Consider the following 22,077-nt stretch of genomic DNA (forward strand, 5'->3'; position numbering starts at 1 on the left):
GTTTGGATAGAAAATTAAAGTAAATACAAATCATAAAGAATCTAAGAAAAGTCAAATGGGAGACTACTATATATTACTCAACTTTATGATCAATTTGAAGCTTACTCTTGTGGTCTAATAAATTGTGTTTGCAAGTAAAACTTACACATGGTTGCTTTAGCAATTGATTTTGACATGTTATGATAGTTTTTTTTGTTTTGGAAGCAACAATTCATTACCAAATGGGAGACTGTTATATATTGTACATATAATTCTAGTAAATTCTACCAGAAGAGTGCATGTGCAGTTCAATCCTAGACACAAATATCCTAGTATTCATCAGATTTTATCTATCTACGATACAAAATAATCAACATGCCATTGAATTTATAATAGGGGTAAAGTCGGAAAAACTCCAAAAAACTATACCTATTGTCCCAGATTAGTCAGGAACTTTTTTTGTCCACAATGGTGTATTAATAATTATTCATATCAAAGTAAAGAGAGATACTTACCACAAAGCATAAAGCACATACTATCAATACAAGTGTTGCTGTCTCGGATTCCTGCAAGATAGTTGAATATTCAACAAGCAGCCCAGAGTTAATAAAGTTAACCAACAGTTAAATCAAACTGAATGTAACTAGAGACATCTTAAATTTTAAGGATACTATGGAAGAAAAAGCAATATATTACCTGAATCTGTTGCATGTTCTTGATTTTGTGAAGATGAGTTAAAGGAAAGAACTAGATAACCGAATGACAACCTGCATAAAACATAATAATCAAAATCCGAATTTAACATTAAAAATATATGATAAACCTAAATGAATTACAAAAAGGGCTAAATTCACATCTTACCTCTAGTGAAATAAATCTCAAATTATCAAATCTTGGCATATGTCATCAGATGCCTTGTGTTTCCTTTATTTCCACTCTCCCTTCAGATAACTGCATTGTCATATCCATAGATAAAGTTTAACTGTTTGAGTTTACACCCCAATTTCAAATTATGCAAGTGAAAAAAAATAAAAAAACAGCAGAAAAGTAAAAGCACAAAGCTATAATAGGGAGAAAGAGGTAAGAAACTATAACAAACAAATAAATACGGGTGTTGCTATTTTTTAGAGTTAACCCTATATAAACTACAAAATGTTGTTTCTTATAATTATAGCATATCCTACTATTTGCTAGATTGAAACCTGGAATCAAGGACCTTGAACAACATAAATAAATATTCTTATTATATAAAGATAAATAATGGGGGATAGCCTTGATTAGATGCTGAAAAACACTAGTTTTGTTCTCTCAAGAAGTTGTAGAATCTTAAAGCAAAAAAAGAATCAAACAGGTAGCTATGATTTATCCACCTTTCATATTACCAAAACATTACTTGGTTTCTCTCCGTCTCCTTTTCGACCTTCCATGCCCAATATATTATGCTATAAAAACACCACAAATTCATGTGAGATTCTATTCAGTTTCATGCTTGGTTGAAAATGAACACAATTCCCTTCATATTCTTGAAAGCTACTCAACAATTCCCTTCTTAATTATTAAAAGACCAAAGTACCCCATTATTGGAAGAAAAAAAAACAAAGTAGAACTAGACAAAACAAAAAGTTTTATTTTGATTCCAGCATATATAGAGGTACTTACCCGGTCCTGATCCTTGATCACTTGGTTATATGAAAACCATGTAACAGGAAAATGGTGTTTTTTTATGTGGTCAAAAAGTATAATGGTTTAATCAGTACTAAACAGAGTGAAGTGTTAAATCAATAAAATGTTGAAAGTACAAGTGTTTTTTTCTGTATTATTCCTAAAGAGAAAATACAATCTAAACACAAATAATATGTAATTTTCTAACTAAAAAACATACAAAATGATGTGGTACCTGAATGAATAACTGATCTACAAGGTGTAAACGAAAAACAATATAGTCTTTCATCTATGAAAAAACGTGTAAATGAATTAGAGAAGGAGCTTAAAACCAATTAGAATCAAGGGCAAAATTCTCAAGCTCAGACTGCAAAGAAAATTATGTTCACAAAGAAGTGATACCAATAAAAAAAAGGAACTCTTTTATATAATCTAAAATCTACCTTAATTTGGTACATTCCAAGGAGATTTGCAAGAGGAATAGGTACACTACCGATTCCCTAAGCTGGACCAATGACCTTGAGAGAGACGTCCTGTAGTAGCTATACGAAGGAATAGGTGAAGAATTAACCTTCACAACGGATAAATTCAAAAAAAGAATGTTACTGGCTAGAAAAGGAAGCTTTCTCCAATCTGTGACATCATTAGATGACTCCTCAACAAACTGCTCTTTCTGTATTAGATCCAATTCAATCAGCCTCTTCAATTTCCTGCCACACATCAATCAATACCTCTTATTATTATTTTTTTTTATTTTCTAAAACAAAATATTGTAATTTTAGAACTTACCATAAGTTTTTCATCGGTGTTTTTCGAAAAGAAATCAAAGTATGATTGTGTTCCATGTTCTCTCCAACTTCCAGAATGGCAGCCATAACCAAGGAATTGCTAACAGTTCTATTTCACAGGGAAAAATACATGAAATGTGGGATGGGATGCTAGGTTGATTCATACCCCTGATACAGTTAATTCTATCCTTCATTGTCCCACCTTGCACCTATAAAGAAGCATAAATAATAGTTTAGTAGTAAATTTGTACACATTTATAAAAGTTTAGTGTTGAGAATTGTTAAGAATCGTTATTATTTAGGAAAAGAAAAGAAACAGGATAAGTTTTTTTTTAAATGCTATTATTATTTATCCATTCCAGAGAACACTTAATCTGTATGCTGTCATACTTAAGAAAGTGAATGACCATTTTACCCTTGTATTTGCAAAACTACTAAATCTAATAGAAACATGGGTAGAACAGGAAAATGCAACATCTTAATTCATAGAGTGAGTGACACCCATTACGACATTGATAAAGAAAACAATAGTGCTACTATTAGCTACATGATGCTAAATGTATTCAAGTCAAAAAGAAACGGGCATTCATAAAAGAATAGTGCTACTATTATCTACATTATCAAAATTCAACTGTAAACTCAAAATTAAAAAAAATGTTCAAATCAGATAGAGCATGATTTACATGAATATACACGAAAAAGAAAGATAGAGAATGCGGAAACCATACCATGAGCTCCTGACCACCAATACTTAATTTACTCAGAAGCCTTAAAGCACGCAGAACTCCTTCAACATTCCTAAATTCACAAAAACCAAAGCCCTTCAAAGCCCCAGTAGTGGGATCTGGTACATGTTTCCAACTTTTAACAGGCCCATAGAGCTTCAGAAGACATAAATGTGTAATAAGTCCATGAACATTGGGCAATAAGATCTATTTCCAGTAAAGATGTGAGAAAAAGAGGAACTTACCTACAAAAAGGGATAGCATGAACTCATTGTCCACTGATGATGCTATCTTGCCAACATAAACTGTGGTTATTGGCTTTTCAGCTGGAGTTATTGTATTGATGGGTCGCCTAATGATTGTAGGGACCACTGGACCCCGCATAGCCATCATTGGTGGGCGTGCTAATGATGGAATGACTCCCACTGCTCCAAGTGGCCTTTGAGGATATGCTGGTTGCAACATTTGTGGATATGGAGAGGCATAATAGAGAATCCCTGCAAAAATAAGACAAAAATACTATTACAAAAAAGAGAGATCAAATAGTGAAAGTATCACAGCAAAATTCAAACATATCGCACATATTTTCATCATTGACATATATAACTATATACCAAAAACTCAGATCTGATGTGAAGTTAAAAAAAAAAGGAAATTTTAACTGAATTGAAAATTAAAACCTGAAGTTCTGTAATGAAGCTAATGCTCTGTTCCATGGAAGGCTCGTGGAAGGTCAATGAATGATTTGATTGTTCCACTTCCATAACTCTCTGTCTCTAGCTGAATCACGAGTTTAAAACAACAAATTTTGGGGAAATTCAAGAAGTGATCATTTGATATCAACAAAAGAACCCTAGCTTTAGTTTACTCTCTACTTTACTAGATACATGTAAAGAAAGATTGGGTGTGCAATGGATTCCAAGATTTAACTAACTTACTGATTATAATAATATATATTTTGGTTCAAACATTTAGTCAAACACCTGGTGTGCATAAAAAAAATCAGGTACTTATATCATAACATATCAATAATTCCATGAAAAGATTTGAGAAAGGGTAGAAGGGCACAAAAATCGTCCAAAAAGAAGGACCAGTTGTACATGAAATAGGTAACTGTGGTTGAAAAAAGAAGAATTACCTTCATAATATGCCTACTACGCAAATGAAATACACTCCTTTAATTTTGAAGTCTCCAGAATCGACATGAGGTCAAGATGACCTGAAGCAACCAGGAAACTATCATACTACATGATGGAGGCGTGCAGAAGTAAGCAGGATGGCAACATCGGGAGAAACGACACTGCCAACAAGGAGAACCCATAGAAGGGAAAAGACGAGAAAAAGGCACCGTATCGTTCTTCTTCTTGTTTCTGTTGTATAAGTAAAATCAAGATTGATAGAAGATTATAAAATATTGGGATGAGAGAAGAAAGAAAACATACCTTAATCCGTACGAGGTGGGTTGAATCCGAACTCCTCAGACTTTGTAGAGAGAACTCATGTAGTAATGCCCTAAATCACCGGTTCTCTAAGAGTAAGAAAATTAGTGTGATTCTGATGGGAAGCTTAGATTTCTGTCGATTCTTTCAAGTTTCAATCAAAAAATGAGAAAGAGTTAGGGAAATCAAGAATGGAATGCTCACGATCATTGGGAAGATGAAAGATAGAAAGAAGGTAGAAAAGAAGAAGGCGGGTCTTCAAAATTTTGGAGATTTCATTTCCCCCCGTTGATAGGAGAAGCGCGTTTCATTAAAATTATAAAGCGACAGTCACAGAGGACGCGCGATTAAAATAAAGCGCCCTCCGTGTTTTTTTAATTTTTTCTTGGGACACTAATTTAAGGGCACGCAATAGTGCGTGACTTAAATCCTTAAAATTTTTGAAGAGATGACACTCTTTTAAGGTCACTCTTATTTGCGTAACATAAATCATTGCGTGTCGTGGTTTGCGCGTCGTAAAATGGTCTTTTTCTTGTAGTGTTTGATGATAAATATTTGAATTCAAAACGTGGTTAAAATTTAATATTATTTTATTAATGGTTACTTGTACTATCAGCTTTATCATTTGGACGTCTTAAAAAAATATTATTATTATAATCAATATATTTTTAGAAATAGTTAGATTTCTTTTATAAGATAGTAATAATATATAAAATAATTTCATGTGAAAATATAAATGATCATGGGAAACCGAAAAGAACCTATAGGACTGTGCCATTTAATATTACTTAATTTTTTTTTAATTAATATTACTTAATTTTTTTTAATTAATACTATTATTTTGCAATGTAATCAAACAGTTAAGGGATTTTCAGTGATTTTAGTTTTCCAACCTTGATTCGATCAAACTGTTTTTTTTTTCACGCACTCTATCTCTCTTCGTGGAAACCCTCTCCCCGCTCTCAAGCAACCCTAATCTATCAAATGGATTTTTTTTTTAAAACGGGAGAATAAGCTACTGCTGGCACCAGATCCTTCGCTAACATCGCAACCATTAACACTCGAGCCGCCACAACGTTACCACCAGCGTTTCCATCACCGCCTCCGATGATCATTTTCTCCTCTCTGCACTGTTGGCACCCCTATCCATGTACACTAATGTCGCCACCATTAAGAACCGGACAACCACAAACTCATTACAACTGCAACTAGACCTCACGACCATCAAAGAACAACATTAGTAACGCCGATCATCCGCTATCCCCGATCTAGTTTCTCTGTCTAAAACCCTCATCAATGATCATTTTGTGTCTTTTTCTCTCTCTGTTCTCGACACCATCATTGATTGCCACCATTGTCCAAGCCACCGCCGTGCATGCCTCCACAGGTTCTCTCTACAGGTTTTATTCATTCCTTCCAGATATTCTCTCGATTACTGATTAAAAGAATTACTTCCATATAAAAACTTCTCCCTTCTTGACTATATTGATCAAGGTTATCACAGTTTTAATCCGAAATAATCATTATTGGAAGTTCTAATCGTGGTGAAGTTAAAGTTTATTTGATACCGTCGAATTTGAATTTTTTCCTCCCTGCACACCTTGTGTTCGATAAAATGCCAAGTAGAATATATTAGTTTGTTTCCATTGGTGACAAATGTGTTTACGGCAGAATTTGGAAAAAAATGCAATTTTAATTCTAATATTATTAATTTGTTTCCAATAGTGAAATTTCTATGAGTTTTTGGAGAAAGTGGATGTGATTTAAAGTACCAGTAGCATGAATAGTTGAGTTTATTTACAAAATTGAAAATACCAGCTGTCAACTTCCTGAAATATGTTAGAATCAATTTATTGAACTCTAAAATTTTAGTTCAAAGGTGTCTTAATATGTTATAATTCATATTAAAATGAAATATGAAAATTTGATAAGTTTTAAAATTTACTAAACTTTTTTTTGGCATACTTGGACAACAATTGTAACCCCTATGTTTATAATATTCCAAAGAAATTTACAAAAAAAATCATTAATAATTTATCAAATTTTACTATCTTTATGGTGCTAACAGTTTTTGTTGTTGCTTTTGACTAGGAGCAGGATCAAGCTCATTTCAACTTTGGACCCTTGTATGCATATCTATAAATCAACTACTTGGATATATTTCTTGTTATCTATGAATTCCCTGTAAGCTTACTATTTATTTTATCATGGTTTATAGCTCAATACTAAGTTATTTAATGAACAAAAAGACAAAGCTTGGATGATGCAATTGCAGATTTGCAGGTCCAACTTGTTTTCATGATAAAGATGTTGACTTTTTTTTGTGGTGTCATTTTAAAATGGATTTTAATGTTGAGTATTTGAATGAATTTATAGGTGTGTGAATCCAGATTTGTATTTGAAGAAAAAACCCATTAAAAAATGGAGCTTCTTATGTTGACTGAATTGAAATGTATTATGCAAATTGCAAACAATGACTCCATTTTCTTCCATTGAGGAACTTACTTATGATCAACCTATTTCAATATATTTAATTTTGAGATCAACCCAACTCATATTATGCTTAACTAATGCTAATCATAAGTTGCATTTTGTGTAATATGTTATGGCGTGTGTTGTGACATGATTAAATATTTGAGTTGATTAAAAAGGGGGCTAAAATGGTAATTTATCATGTAGGGATTGACTTGTTAGGAGGAGTGGCAGTTGTGGTTGGAAAAACTCAGATTTACGCCCTCTTTTAACATATACAAAAGGTAATGATCATATATTGTCTAGTTATTTTATTTTATTTTATTTTTATTATTCTGCATGTTTAATTGTATTTTACCTTGATTTGTCATCATGTTTGTGCATAGGGATGAGCTTTAGAACCGGACTGGAGTTGGACTGGAATTACTATGACGGTCGGTCCATAAAAATTAAAAAACCGGAAATTATAAGAGTCAAGAATCCATGCTAATCCTTTTTGAAATTATAGTTATGATCCTTCTGCTAAAAATGATTACATGTGTTTTGGAAGTAAACAAGAAAATGATCTTCAAAACAAAACTTTTGTAAAACAAGTGGATCATAAATATATCATAAACAAATAACATACTTGTTGAAATTATGGATCGAGATTTGATAACATAAATGGAGACTATATGGATCATCATGATACTTAATCATATCGTCACTTTTCTTTTTACAAAATGCTGTTTCATTTGGAATTGTATTTTGAAATAATGGGATTCTAGTATTACATGACACAGTTGTTTTCATTTGGAATTGTATTTTGAAAACCCAAATGAAAACAACTGAGATTCTGAAAACAACTGTGTCATGGGATTCTGGTATTACATGACACAGTTGTTCTCCAAGAAATACGATCTAGAATTCTAAAAAAAAAGTAACATATGTAAGAATGGCTGATGTGTCACTTAATCCCGAATCAAATGCAAAAAATTGACTTTTGGACATCCCAAAACAAAAGCAATGTAAAAAAAACATTTGATAAATGTTATATACAAACTTTTTAATCCAAATTGTTTCATAACACTCTCTCTCCCTCTTCATCTCTCTCGCTCTCTCTCTCAAAACCTGAAGCAAGCTTTAGCAATTTTCTTCTTTTTATCTATAATTCTTGTGTGTTCATTGCAATGTCAGTGTAGTAAACAACCTTCGTACCTTAGGTGCTTTACTAACCTCATTTGTCCTTTCCTGCTCATAACATGTAAAACATGAGCCCTTTAGCTCTTCATCAAAAAAATAGTAGAGTGTGTTTTTCTCGCAATTGTCTAATATTAAATAAAAAATAAGCTAACTATTGTGAACTTATGATTTAGTCATGTATGTTATTCCATGGAAAACACTTGAAGTTCCACCAAGGTCCCGAAGAAGAGCAAACAATAAAACCACTACAAAATCCTATTAAAATTCAATGAATGTAACGTAAGGTTCCATACATACATACATAAAAAACCATAAATCATTAAAACTAATCATAAAGCAATTATCTATATATGTTATAACTATTATCTATATATGTTATAAGTTCATTATGTAAGCTAACACCAATCCCTCAAAAAAAATGCAATATAGTGTATACCTAACAGCCCGAAGAACCACAAAGAGGATCCCACACATCCTTCCAATGGTTGTTGTAGGTTCACCCAATTGAAAGGTACATTGCATTTTTTTTTTATTTGCCAACAGTTTATAAATTACCAGAAAAATTATTATTAAAATGATGCATTACATTCTTTTTAGGGACAAATGAATAAATAGCTAAATACATCTTTTTTTAAGGAATTATAGCATACTACTTACAGTGGCATCGGCTCCAAGAGCATCATCAGCAAAGCATGTGCTTGACACTAGAAAATACATTAATATTGTTCTTGGATTATCTCATAACTATTGTATAAGAACAACGGGGGTGAAAAAATTCTGGAAAATTGGTGCTTGAACCCGTAAATACCACACATCAATTACCATAGAATGGAACGAAGAATTCCCTTCTTGAAAGTCATTGACACAGTTGTTTTCACCAGAACAACACATGGGATTCTGGTATTACAAGGATTTAAGTACAGTGAGACAAATATTGATATCGGTGCTTGAACCTATAAATACCACACATAACTTACCAAAATTAGTCGATTTCGACCAAAAATATCGTACGTAAATGTTTTTGCCAACTGATCAACAAATAGACCAATATTGGAACCATTTTTTTTTCTATCAAATTTGAATTAAAATTGTGAAAAAGCTTTATATTTATACATCTGGGAAACAATTTCTTATGAGCAGTTGTTGGAAGAGTGTGAGATGGTTCTCGTTATGGTTGAATACTTATATCGTTTACTGCAGAAACAAAGGAACCCTATAAAAAATCTTTATTTAATAAACTAAATGGGTGTGTGATTGAATACTTACAAAATGTGCTACCTGTTTGTTCATAAACATCTTCTTATAACCATTATTAACAAAATCAAATACACATAGATACACACACAGTTAAATAGATAAATGCACACACATCTACTCGTATGAAAGCTCATGAAATCCAGTGAAATAGGATAAATTTAATTAAAAAAAGCTTATAACGCAATAAAAACACAGTAAATGTTCCTCCAAAAAAAAAAAAAAATCTAAAATCTAAAAGTAGTCAAAACCCAGACACCAATTAACATACTTTGTGTTAATAAAAAAAAATAAAATAAAAAAAAAATAAAATAAAAAAAACTTAAGACAGATGAAGAATGCTCTTATGGAAACAGTAAAATGAGGAAATTAAACCTGATCGGAGGTGAGAGGCACGTTTAGGTTGAGGTTGGTCGGGGATGAGAGAGTTGATAGTAGAAGAGGAAACATCGACATCCACCGCAACCAAAACTCTTAAATCTGTAAAGCGACAATGGCTTGCGACTTTTTAGGGTTTGTTGAAAGACGTGTGGTGGTGTAGTGGTGGTTCTGGGCTATTGCGAAGGCAGTGTGGTGGTGGCTACTGGCTAGGGCTGGTGTTCTGGTGCGATGTTGGAGCGGTGGAGTCCGAGAGACAAAACAAATTGTGATGGGTTTGAGAAAGAGTGGAAATTAAGTTACACTCCTTTTGGGTGAAAAATGGAGATGCAATCTTTGTCTTGAGCACGCAAGAACATGTTTGAGCAGTAAACACAGTGTAAAATACTGTTTTAGCGATTTGACCTTAAGAACATTGTATCAATGTTTCATGATAAATGTTAGGGAAAATGACTTGTAGAACAGCGTATCAACGATTCAAGATAAATGTTAACAAAGTATTAGACTTGTATAAAAAATATCATTGAATTTTTTTTTGTACACATATCACCAATCAAATATAGTTTTTGTACACATATGACCATTAAACTTCACATTTGTTCAAAAATACCATTATACTACCGATAATAATAGGTCATTAGCCACGTAGCATGCCACGTGGCATGCAATGTGGCTGCTGACGTGGATTTTACTGTTTATTATGTACACATTATACCATTAAACTATTTTTTGTACAAATTATACCATTAAACTTTTTTTTATACACATTTTACTATTAAATTTCTTTTGTACACATTTTACCATTAATGTTATATAATTTATTGAAAAAATATCATTTCAAAAAATACATATCATTACATAAAAGTAGGTTTCCCATCACCTGATGTGGATTTTACTGATTTTCTAAAATTTTGTAAACTTATCATTATAAGTCATTTTCCTATCGGTAAACAACGACATAATTTCAATTCACTTTTTAAATCATCAATTATAATCAAGAAGAGGGGAGATTATAATAAGATAACATGTACAAAATGTTTCATGAGTTTATAAGTGTGCCTCAAACGTAGTTTCCTAAGAAAATGACTTATAAGAATATGTTTACTAGACATTAGCTAAAATAATGAACAATTGAGTATTTCTTCGCCGTTCCAGATAAAAGTCTCAAGTTCAAACCTTGTGGGTTTCAATTGATGTATGACCAACATAAATTCACAATGTAGTTGTAAAAGAAAGTCTTTAGTATCATTGTAAAAAACAAACCGTTTCCCCTAAACCTTACAAAATCAGGGAGTCACAATAGGTGATGGAAAACCCATTTTATGTAAAAATATGTATTTTTTGAAATGATATTTTTTGAATAAATTATATAAGATTAATGGTAAAATGTGTACAAAAAGTTTAATAGTAAAATATACACAAAAAAATGTTTAATGGTATAATGTATACAAAAAATAGTTTAATGGTTTAATGTGTACATAATATACAATAAAATCCATGTCAGCAGCCACATGGCATGCCACGTGGCATGTTACGTGGCTGGTGACCTACTATTACCGGTAACATAATGATATTTTTTGAACAAATGTGAAGTTTAATGGTTATATGTGTACAAAAGCTATAGTTGATTGGTAATATGTGTACAAAAAAAAGTTTAATGGTATTTTTTTATACAAATCTAATACTTCGTCACCCTTACCAGTCATTTTCACTAAATGTTAATGTTTATAATTCGATGAATAACCAAGAAAACATACATTTTTTTTGTAGACTTGAAGCTACTTTATGGCATCTAATTAATCATAATTTATCTCCAAATATCAACATCAACTACCATTACATCAACTACCATTGTTAAAGATTTTGTATGTTGGCGTTGATGCCGTTTTTCATTATATTTGAATGGAAATGACTTATTCAATAGCTAATGAGTTGTTTTAATTGAAATGTATATCATTGGTATTTAAATGTATTATATTAGGAAAAGATATTGATTAGAAATTGATTCACTTATTTATTGAGATCATAAAGATGTTCAAAAGTTATTGATTGTTGTTTATGAAGAAGTTATTATGGTACACTTAATACATGAAAACCGATTAAAATGGGATACAGTTTTCTTGTAAATTATATATATATATATATATATATATATATATATATATATATATATATATATATATATATATATATATATATATATATATATAGGAATGAGTTCTATGGAAAACAAATAACTAGGGTCACATCTACCAGAACCAATAATCAAATGACACGTGTCCATTTCTTTCTTCATAAGTAATGTATTGTGAAAGTTATTGTGGAAGTGATGTGTTCATGTTTTCAATATAATTTTGTCTTTGACATTCACAATAAGACTTATTATTTCAATACTTTTAATCATTCATAAATTAATTTAGTAAAAGTTACATGTAAAATTCACAATTGAATTTATTCACAATGTGAATCTAAACGGTGTATAATTCAATTTTCAAAGATTCACAATGTGAATCTTACTTACTATTATTCACAATGTGAATCAAAACTATATATATAATACAGTTTTCAACATTTATTTATTTTTATTTATTTATTTATTTATTTACAGAAAATCTACTACACTTCTAAATTCATCTATATCTCTAACGAGACTTGAACCCTCAACCTCAATGAGGAAATGAAACACAAGATACCGTTGGACTAGTAGTCTTTTGGTAGTTTTCAGCATTCATAACGTGAGTCATAGTTAAAATTTTGTTTTTTTTATATCCATATAAATGTCTATTTTAAGAGTATAAAAGTTATAAAATTTGATATATGTATTAAATATTAAAAAAACTACAAAACGAAGAAGGTTTTTTTTTAATAAAAAAATCATTTTTTTATCAATATGGATGCCTATTAAAAAAAGATAAAAAAAAAATTATAAATTTCGATATATATATATATATATATATATATATATATATATATATATATATATATATATATATATATATATATATATATATATATATATATATATATATATATATATATATATATATACTTTGTCAATAAAAAAATAGCCATAAAAATAAAAAAATAAACGAAAAAAGTAGTGAACTTTTTGTTATGATTTATTGCATGTGCATTTAACCTCTTAACGTGCATCTATTTTTTTTTTTTGTTATGATCATTTTTCTTGAACTTTTGACTCTCAATCTCTCTCTCTCTCTCTTTTTCTCTCTCTCTCTCTCTCTCTCTCTCTATATATATATATATATATATATATATATATATATATATATATATATATATAGGGTTAGGTTATTTTGTTTTTAATAACTATTGTGTGCCAGAATGCACAGATCTGGACCATCGGATGAAATATAATCAAAGGTCATGATCTGAGGGTCTATGATAGTAGAATAGGATAACATATACCATATAATCACACAAATTTCAGCATAAGGGTATTTTAGTCAATTAACCTATATTAAAAAAGGAAATTTTCGGATTTTTAGGGATAATTAATTCCTTTATTTTTAAAAATCTGAATATTTTAAATTAATTCAAAATTAAAAATTCAATTTTATTCTGTCAGAATGTTAGAATGTTAACCATAAACTAGTAAATATATTTTTCGATTTTATTCTGTCAGAATGACAAAATGCCAACCATAAACTAATAAATACATTCTAAAAAGAATACACAAAATCAATTCTTCAACTAACAATATACTGAATAATTACATTGTATGATTGTGATTTATTGAATAATAACAACATTCTGAAAGAAAAAAGAAAAAAAAAACATCACAATCTTACAAAACACTAATCTATTATGATAGAATATTATTTTTTAGCAACATTTTATACATTGTAACATAATACATTCTGGTATAATACACTCTCATTCTCTATGTTTTCTTCCTTCTCCACATCAATGTTAGTCTCTTCAAAACCTAAATCCACAAAGAAAACATAATCAAGATTCAAAAATTAAAAAATTCAATGCATTCTAAGAGAATAAAAACTATAAATTCTGACAGAATGTACTTGTTGTTGACAATTATTCTCAAACATTCTAACAGAATACATTTATATAAAATAAATTTTAATAGAATACATTACATAATTAAAAAGCTGTGATTGTATACAGAATTCAATAGCTGTGATTGAATCATCAACACACATGCATTCATTCCCAGTCATGAATTCAAGAAACAAACACACATTTACATTATCGATTTAGAAATATGAACACCAATTTTGACTTTTTCGAAACAAAATCCAACTTATGACTGTGAAGTGCAAGTTGTATCAGAATATTTCTTCAATTGAACATAAATAAACCATTGAAGAAATCGAATTTAATAAGATGATGAACACAATCTCGATCTTGAAAAAAAATCGAGATAAAATCAATCTCGATTGAGGTAAATAATTTCCAGTTATATTCCCTAGTTGTTGGATTACCGGACCAAAGAAAGAAGAACAGGAGGCTACCGGAGGATACCTCCATCCAAGTACCTGCAATCGTCGGGATTTCCTCACCGTTTGCTCCTCGCTTCTCATTCGTGTTCATAGACCCCACAACAGCGCCACTGCTCCTCCGCATCCCCTTCTTCAGCCTCATCGACCCCAGAATCCATCATCGATTGCGAGACGAGAGTATGTGCTCCCCTTTGGATCCGTCGATTGTAGAAGAAGTAGAATCGGTGATGGTGATGGTGTTGATGTCGATGATGAAGTGTTCGGCCGCAAACATATCTAGGTCAAATATATTTAGTTTAATTCCTTAATTGAATGATTAGTTTATTTCCTTAATTGAATGATTTCAATTAAATAAATTCCTTAAATAAAAGTACAAAAGGTCCAAAATACCCTTTAATGATTTATTTAATTATTTATTATTTCTTGAATTCTCATTGGTGCATTTAGGCACACAATAGTTGTTAAAAACATTTAAACCTAGCTCTCTCTCTCTCTCTCTCTCTCTCTCTCTATATATATATATATATATATATATATATATATATATATATATATATATATATATACACACACGCGCACGATAATTAGAAGTATATGTTTAATTGTTTATTAACTGTTATTTGCACAAATTTACTGAGAATTAAAGAATTATTTTTCATAGATGGGACATCCATGTTATAGCAGAACTTCCAGATTATATGAAGATATGTTTCCTTAGGCTCTACAACTCATTAAATGAGATTTTATATAACACCTTGATAAACACAGGATTTCTCATCCTTTCACACCTAAGGAAAGAAAGCAGTAAGTAATCCTTTTTCATAACAATATTCTATTGAGTTGATTATTAAAAAGGTTACACAATCCATGTTCCTTTATAAGTTAACAATACCCTATGATCATTACATCTCATTTATTCCTTAAATAACCATATCAATTATATAATTATTTTATATATATATATATATATATATATATATATATATATATATATATATATATATATATATATATATACTAATTCATTCTAATCATTTCATTTTTTTATTTTAATATATATTAGGTTATTTTTTCTTTCTGTAATTTTGAAATTATTATTGTTTTTTATAATTAATTTTTTAAACTATTTTTTTTCTTTTTGTTTATATAATTCTGAAAATATTTTTTAAGGAACATCAGATTATTAGAAATTAAAATTTTAATACTGATTAAATTTTGAAAATCATTAATTTCTTTTTTTTATGTTTTGTTTGTTTTCAACAAATTTTTAATATTTTATACTTGTCCTAATATATTTTTTTACTTGTCCTAATATATTTTAGTTAATAATTTTTAATATTATGTTTTTTTGTTCACTTTTTAATCAGATATATATTTAGATATTTTGATTTTTTTTGTAGACATGTATCATTCGAAATGAACGAAATGTCAGAAAAAAAAAGATCATTAAAATACTTATTCGAACAAAACGTCAAAATAAAATAAAATTAAAATTTTAAAATGATAAAGATAAATAAAATGTCAAAAGGGAAAATGACAAAAATGTACATTCTAGGGTTTCTTATTTTAGTCCCTTAAGTTATTTTCATGCTTTATTAAGCATCAAATATTGTTACTGATAATAAAGCATCAAATATTGTTACTGATGTGTTTATTTGGTCCTTCTAACCTACTATTACCCGTTTTATGTATAAGTGGCTTTAAATTAATTAAAAAGGTTAAATCCACGTTGTTCACCGTTTGTCCAAGTCTCCATCCCTTCTCTCTCTCTCTCTCTCACACACACACACACACACTTGTTAATCAACCCTTCCTAATCAACCTTCATCCTTAAGAATGATGCTCCATCAATCGACCTCATTATGAACAAATATGCACCTTCTAGTTCAGGTCTCCCTCAGGCCTTGATCTTCCCATCTGCAGAAGCGGAGAAAACTATTTCTTTGTTGGTGGTAAGAGCGTTAATGGCGTCGTTGTGGGCTTTGATTGACTCTAAACATTTGAAATCAGATAGTCTCCACACCTTTAATCCAACTATTTTGTGACATTTATTCAGAACCCAGTCATTCAGATCAAAGTACAACAAGATTTGGGCATGATCTACAATACCGACATATTCTTCTTCTTCAAAGATTACCTAAAATCAACAGCAACAGAGAAAGCGAAAAACAACCAGGGAAATCAAATTGTGCAAGTCAAAGAGAAGAAATAGGGAGATTGTTTGTATGATACTTACACGAGGTCTATTCGTAAACCATGGAAAGGGGATCATGATTTTGACGAAGGGGGGTATCAGAGAAGACGAACTGAACGACTTATTGGCTAGTATGCGCCATGAAAGACCTTCTACAACGACCCAACTTCCGACTATACCATCGACAAACACATAACAAATTGGGACCAACAAACACATACAAGAGCACCACCGCATACAATTTCTTGTTGAGATTTTACTAAAAATCATAACTCCTCCCTTTGAAACGTTTTAATCGTAGGTATACCCCTTTTTCTATTCTGAATCAATCACAACCCATTTTTTTCTATTCTGAATCAATCGCAAACCATCCCCCTTCTCTAGGACTTGAATCATGTATATGGAGGTCGTGGGACCTTGGTGTGGATATGGTGATGATTGTAGGGCTCTTTTGGGTTTTTTTTTCATGGTGGTGCAGGAGGTGACACTATTGGTGGTTGAAGATGGTAATGGTTGTAGTGATGGTAATTGGGAGAGGGATAATTTTGGGTAAATGAAGCTTTACATTTTGTGGTTATCAGTTTCTCTAAGCAGATAAAAGATGGTTTTCTTTATTTTTAATTGATTTAGGTGTAGAAGACGATCGAAGAGAAAGAGAGAGTGTAATAAATAAAAGATGGTCTTTAGGTAGTTTTGTCATTTTATAATTTCTTTTTGGCATATAGATTGGTACATGTAGATTAACACAAAGTGAAAAGGAAAAGTAGAATCTTGAAGGTCAAAGGCCACATCATCAAAATAAGCGGATGATCACTTGATTTCTTCGAAAAGGACCTAATGGACTCGACAAAAACAAATTTGTTCCCTAATAAAGCACGAAAAACATTTTAGGGACTGAATGAGCAAACCCTAAAAACTTAATAGGGCATATATGTCATTTTTCCATGTCAAAACCAACATTAAAAAGTCAAAAACAAAATTCATAAACACCAACGCAAATAACATTAGGTCAAATAATGTAAATAAAATAACTCTCTCTCTCTCTCTCTCTCTCTCTCTCTCTCTCTATATATATATATATATATATATATATATATATATATATATATAGAAAGAGAGAGAGAGAGAGAGAGAGAGAAAATTTTGTGGAAATCAACGTTAGCTTTTATTATATCTACCTAAAAGAAAATCATCGAGGATATGGTTAAAAAATAAGATATTAATAGTAGCACTCTATATTTGGAAATTGATCAACGATTATGTGTAAAATACATTAGCTTTTTAAAATACACTAAATTCCAATAGAGAGAGATAAAGACTTAAAAGGGTAATATATTTTATGATTTGTATATATTTGGTCAATGAGTTTTTATTTTTTTCGTTCACATTTACCCTTTTAACTTGTTTAACTGTACACATTTAGTCCTTATACTTGGTTAGTTCAGGTAGGCCGGAAAAAATGACTTAAAATGTAATATATTTATGATTTTGTACACATTTAGTTTTAATATTTTTTTCACATTTAGTCATTAATATTTTTTGTTGCAAAATAAGTCTTTGTTGTTTTTTTACACATTAAATACTTATGACCATCTTTTTTAGGTTTTTTTCATGACATATTATGCATGACAATCATTAATAAGGTGTTTGGGTTTGTTCATGCTTATGGCCATTGTGACATCGACTGTTTGGTTGCTTAGTTTTTGTGGTTTGGCTTAGCTATTCTCTTTTGAACGTTGTAACTTATTCATACAACCACAAATTTTAACGATCTTTATATCTACACGTTCATATTTGAGTCGGCTACAATTTTTGTTTAGACTATTCCATTTAAAAACACTATATTTTTAATTACGATTTAAAAAATAATGTTCATACATACATTCATAAAGAACGCATGTATATAAAGATCGTAAGTAAAAACGTATTAATTTTTAATGGAAGAAATGTAAATGAAAGTTGTAGTAGATTCAAATACGAACGCGTGGATATAAGGATCGTTAAAATCTATGATCATTTGAAGATGTTTTGTCATTCAGAACACAAGATCTAATTTAAACTACAATAACTAAGCAACCACGCAGCCGAAGTAGTGGTGGCCAAAAGCATGAACATCCCCGAACACGTTATTAATGATTGTCCCGTGTAGAATGTTGTGAGGAAAAATCTAAAAAAAGGTCATAAGTACTGAATGTGTACAGAAACAATACAGACTTATTTTGCAACAAAAAATACTAAGGATTAAATGTGCAAAAAAAATATTAAGTACTAAATGTGTACAAAATAAGAAATATATTACCTTTTTAAGTCATTTATTCCGACTGACCTGAAAAGTCAGTCATAATTAAGGACTAAATGTGTATAATTAAACAAGTTGAAGGGATAAATGTGAAGTAAAAAAAACATAGTGACTAAACGTGTACAAATCAAAAAATATATTAACCTTTTAAATCATTACCCCATAGAGATAATATCATCTCCAATGGGAATTCAATGGAGAGTTTAATGGGGAGTTTAATCTCATTAAACTCAAAATTTCCATTGTGGAAAAGTGATTAGGATTCAATGGAATGGGGAGTTCAATCCACATTGAACTCTATATTCTCTTTCCTCTCACACACACACAAACAAACACACACACACACAACACACACACACATATATATATATATATATATATATATATTATTTTTTATTTTAAATTTAAAATTAATGTTAATTTTAATTGTAGTTTTTAATTTCATGCTAATTAATTTTTTAAAAAATAATAATAAATAAAAAGAAAATGATAAATGATGTGACAATCCATTAAATTGTATAGAGTTTAATGGAGTGTAGATTTTAATGGTTAAAGTTGTATAGTGAGTGGAATGTATATGTGTCAATCTATTGAACTCATATGAGTTCAATGCATTGAAGATGGTCTAAGGATCCATACATGACCATGCATTATTAGCTTTGTAAAATATATTAGGATATTGATCACCGATTATGTGTAAATGATTTGTAAATTTACAAAATTATATTTTTATCATCGATCGCTAATATCATATTTCATAATTTTATTTTTTTTCCCGGATATGATATCATATCTCGAAAATTTCATTGTAAGATATTAAAAATAGACTCTTTAGGAAAAGAAATATGACACGCATGAAGTTTGTTTATGTAGTTGGGAATCAAGTGTGTTATATTTTTTCTAATAAAACATGATCTAAATGGGTTTGTCTTCTGGAAAAGAAAAGAGGACACTTCCTTTTGTTTAGTTTTAATCGACTAATGATCCAAAGAATTAAAGTTTCTTGCTTGGGAAGGGATCCAGGGAAGAGGACACTGCCCTCCATCACCCACTCTCATCGTTCTCTTCTTTCCTATTCCCGCATACCTCACTCTTTTTATAGGTTAATTTCGAGTATTCATTAATTTAGAAAAAAAATCACATTTTGTCAGAATTATTTTTGAAATTTGATGTCAATAACCTTTGGCAACAGTTTCGCTAATCCTCCTCTTGTTTTAAAGAAATATGATTAATGCTGAAAATGTTGTGATTTGGTATTACACTCTTGCCCTTTTTGGTGATTTTTGTGACGAACTCTATTCTATTTCCATTGTGACTATTAATACTGTGATTTGAATCAGATCTAGATCTTTTATGTTTTGAATGCCAACATTGCAGTGGGGAGATTTATGCAAGTCGTCATACCTAGTAGAAGCACAGTGGTACCAAAATGGATATACACCCACACTCAAAGAGTACTTGGAAAATGCTTGTGTATCGATATCGGGTCCTTTAGTACTCATGCATGTTACCTTTTCAACATCAATTACTTTAACCACAAAAATCCTACAATGCATAGATATATCTGATAATATAGTTTGCTATGTTGGCTTTTTACAAGCCTGCAATCTGTGATTAACAATAGAACAGTAACAGGGGCAAAGAAGGAAAAGAAACACAAAACAATGCTTCAAAGCTGGAAGCCTTTTTATTCACTAAATTGAAAGTGGAAAAGAGGATACAATCAACGTTCATACTATCCACCTATTTAAACAGAAAAAATGCTAAAATTTATGCAACTACCCCTACTACCTTAAGAACCGGACTTCAATAGTCAACATGGCTTGGATTATTCAACACACAATAAAAACATGACATAAAAACAAATAAATCTATTTCTGAATTATTCCATCATTCTCCTCCTTAATTCATAAATCATACCTTCACCACTCCAAGGAGACTTCGCATCTCCTCAAACTTCAATCTTCCTAATGACTTGGTCAGGACATCTGCTTTCTGCTCCTTGCTGCAGATATGAGAGACCATAATGTCCTCATTCTCAACACATTCTCGGATGAAGTGGAACCGGATGTCTATGTGCTTGCTTCTACCATGGAAGACAGGGTTCTTCATTAGATCTAGTGAGGATTTGTTGTCAACTTTCAGTTCAATAGGTGGCAACTTCTGTCCGGTTATCTCACTGAGCAATCTCCTGAGCCAAATTCCTTGACAGGCTGCCATGGTGGCAGCCATAAATTCTGCTTCACATGTGGAGAGTGCCACACACCTCTACTTTTGTGAAGCCCATGTGATCAAGTTCTCATTCATGTAGAATACCATGCCTCCTGTGCTTCTACGATCATTGAGGTCATTTGCCAAATCACTATCTGTGTACCCTTTTAGTGTGACATTCTCCTTCCCTTTTGTGTACTTTAAACCAAAATTCAGAGTGCCCTTTATGTACCTCAAAATACCCTTCACTGCTTGTAAGTGATTCACAGTTGGCTTTTCCATGAATCGACTCACGATTCCCACAACAAAAGATATGTCTGGCCTTGTATGGGTCAGATATCTCAGTCCACCCACTATGCTTCGATACTCTGTGGGATTCACCAATTCAGATTTGTCTTCTTTCCTGAGCCTAAGCTTGTGTTCCATGGGGGTTTTTGTGGGATTACAATCCTGCATACCTGTCTTGGCAAGCAGATTCTTGGCATAGGACTCCTGTTTTAGTGAAATTCCCTCGTCATTTTGGCTTACTTCAATTCCCAAATAATGAGTTAGGAATCCCAAATCACTCATTTCAAACTTTGTGTTCATCTCCTTCTTAAACAACTGAACACTTTTTGGGGCAGCTCCCTGTGACAATTAAGTCATCTACATACACTCCTATGATCAGGACATGATTATCATACCTTTTGATGTAGACAGAGTATTCATGGGCACACCTTGTAAATCCAATGTTCTTCAAATGTCGATCCAAGCAAGCATTCCAAGCCCTGGGAGCTTGTTTGAGCCTTTTGGGGCAGCTTCCTGTGACAATTAAGTCATCTACATACACTCCTATGATCAGGACATGATTATCATACCTTTTGATGTAGACAGAGTATTCATGGGCACACCTTGTAAATCCAATGTTCTTTAGATGTCGATCCAAGCAAGCATTCCAAGCCCTGGGAGCTTGTTTGAGCCCGTTAAGGGCTTTGGAAAGTTTGTACACCTTGTGAGCTTGGCCTCTTTTCTGATAG

The 22,077-nt window shown here is 31.0% G+C and overlaps 1 long non-coding RNA gene and 1 pseudogene across 1 annotated transcript; both read left to right on the top strand.

Annotated features, from left to right (window-relative positions):
* Positions 1-22,077, top strand: part of LOC145059701 (R-linalool synthase QH1, chloroplastic-like) — a 71,835-nt pseudogene that overhangs the window by 31,202 nt on the left and 18,556 nt on the right.
* LOC145058057 (uncharacterized) lies at positions 5,497-10,517 on the top strand. The gene is made up of 5 exons (XR_013686223.1): positions 5,497-5,993; positions 6,685-6,777; positions 7,273-7,349; positions 7,452-8,758; positions 8,893-10,517. It is a non-coding gene; the product is annotated as an uncharacterized LOC145058057 (long non-coding RNA).

The sequence above is a fragment of the Lactuca serriola genome, chromosome 6, assembly GCF_051521515.1.
Source record: "Lactuca serriola cultivar US96UC23 chromosome 6, Lser_US96UC23_V15, whole genome shotgun sequence".
Lineage (NCBI taxonomy): Eukaryota > Viridiplantae > Streptophyta > Magnoliopsida > Asterales > Asteraceae > Lactuca > Lactuca serriola.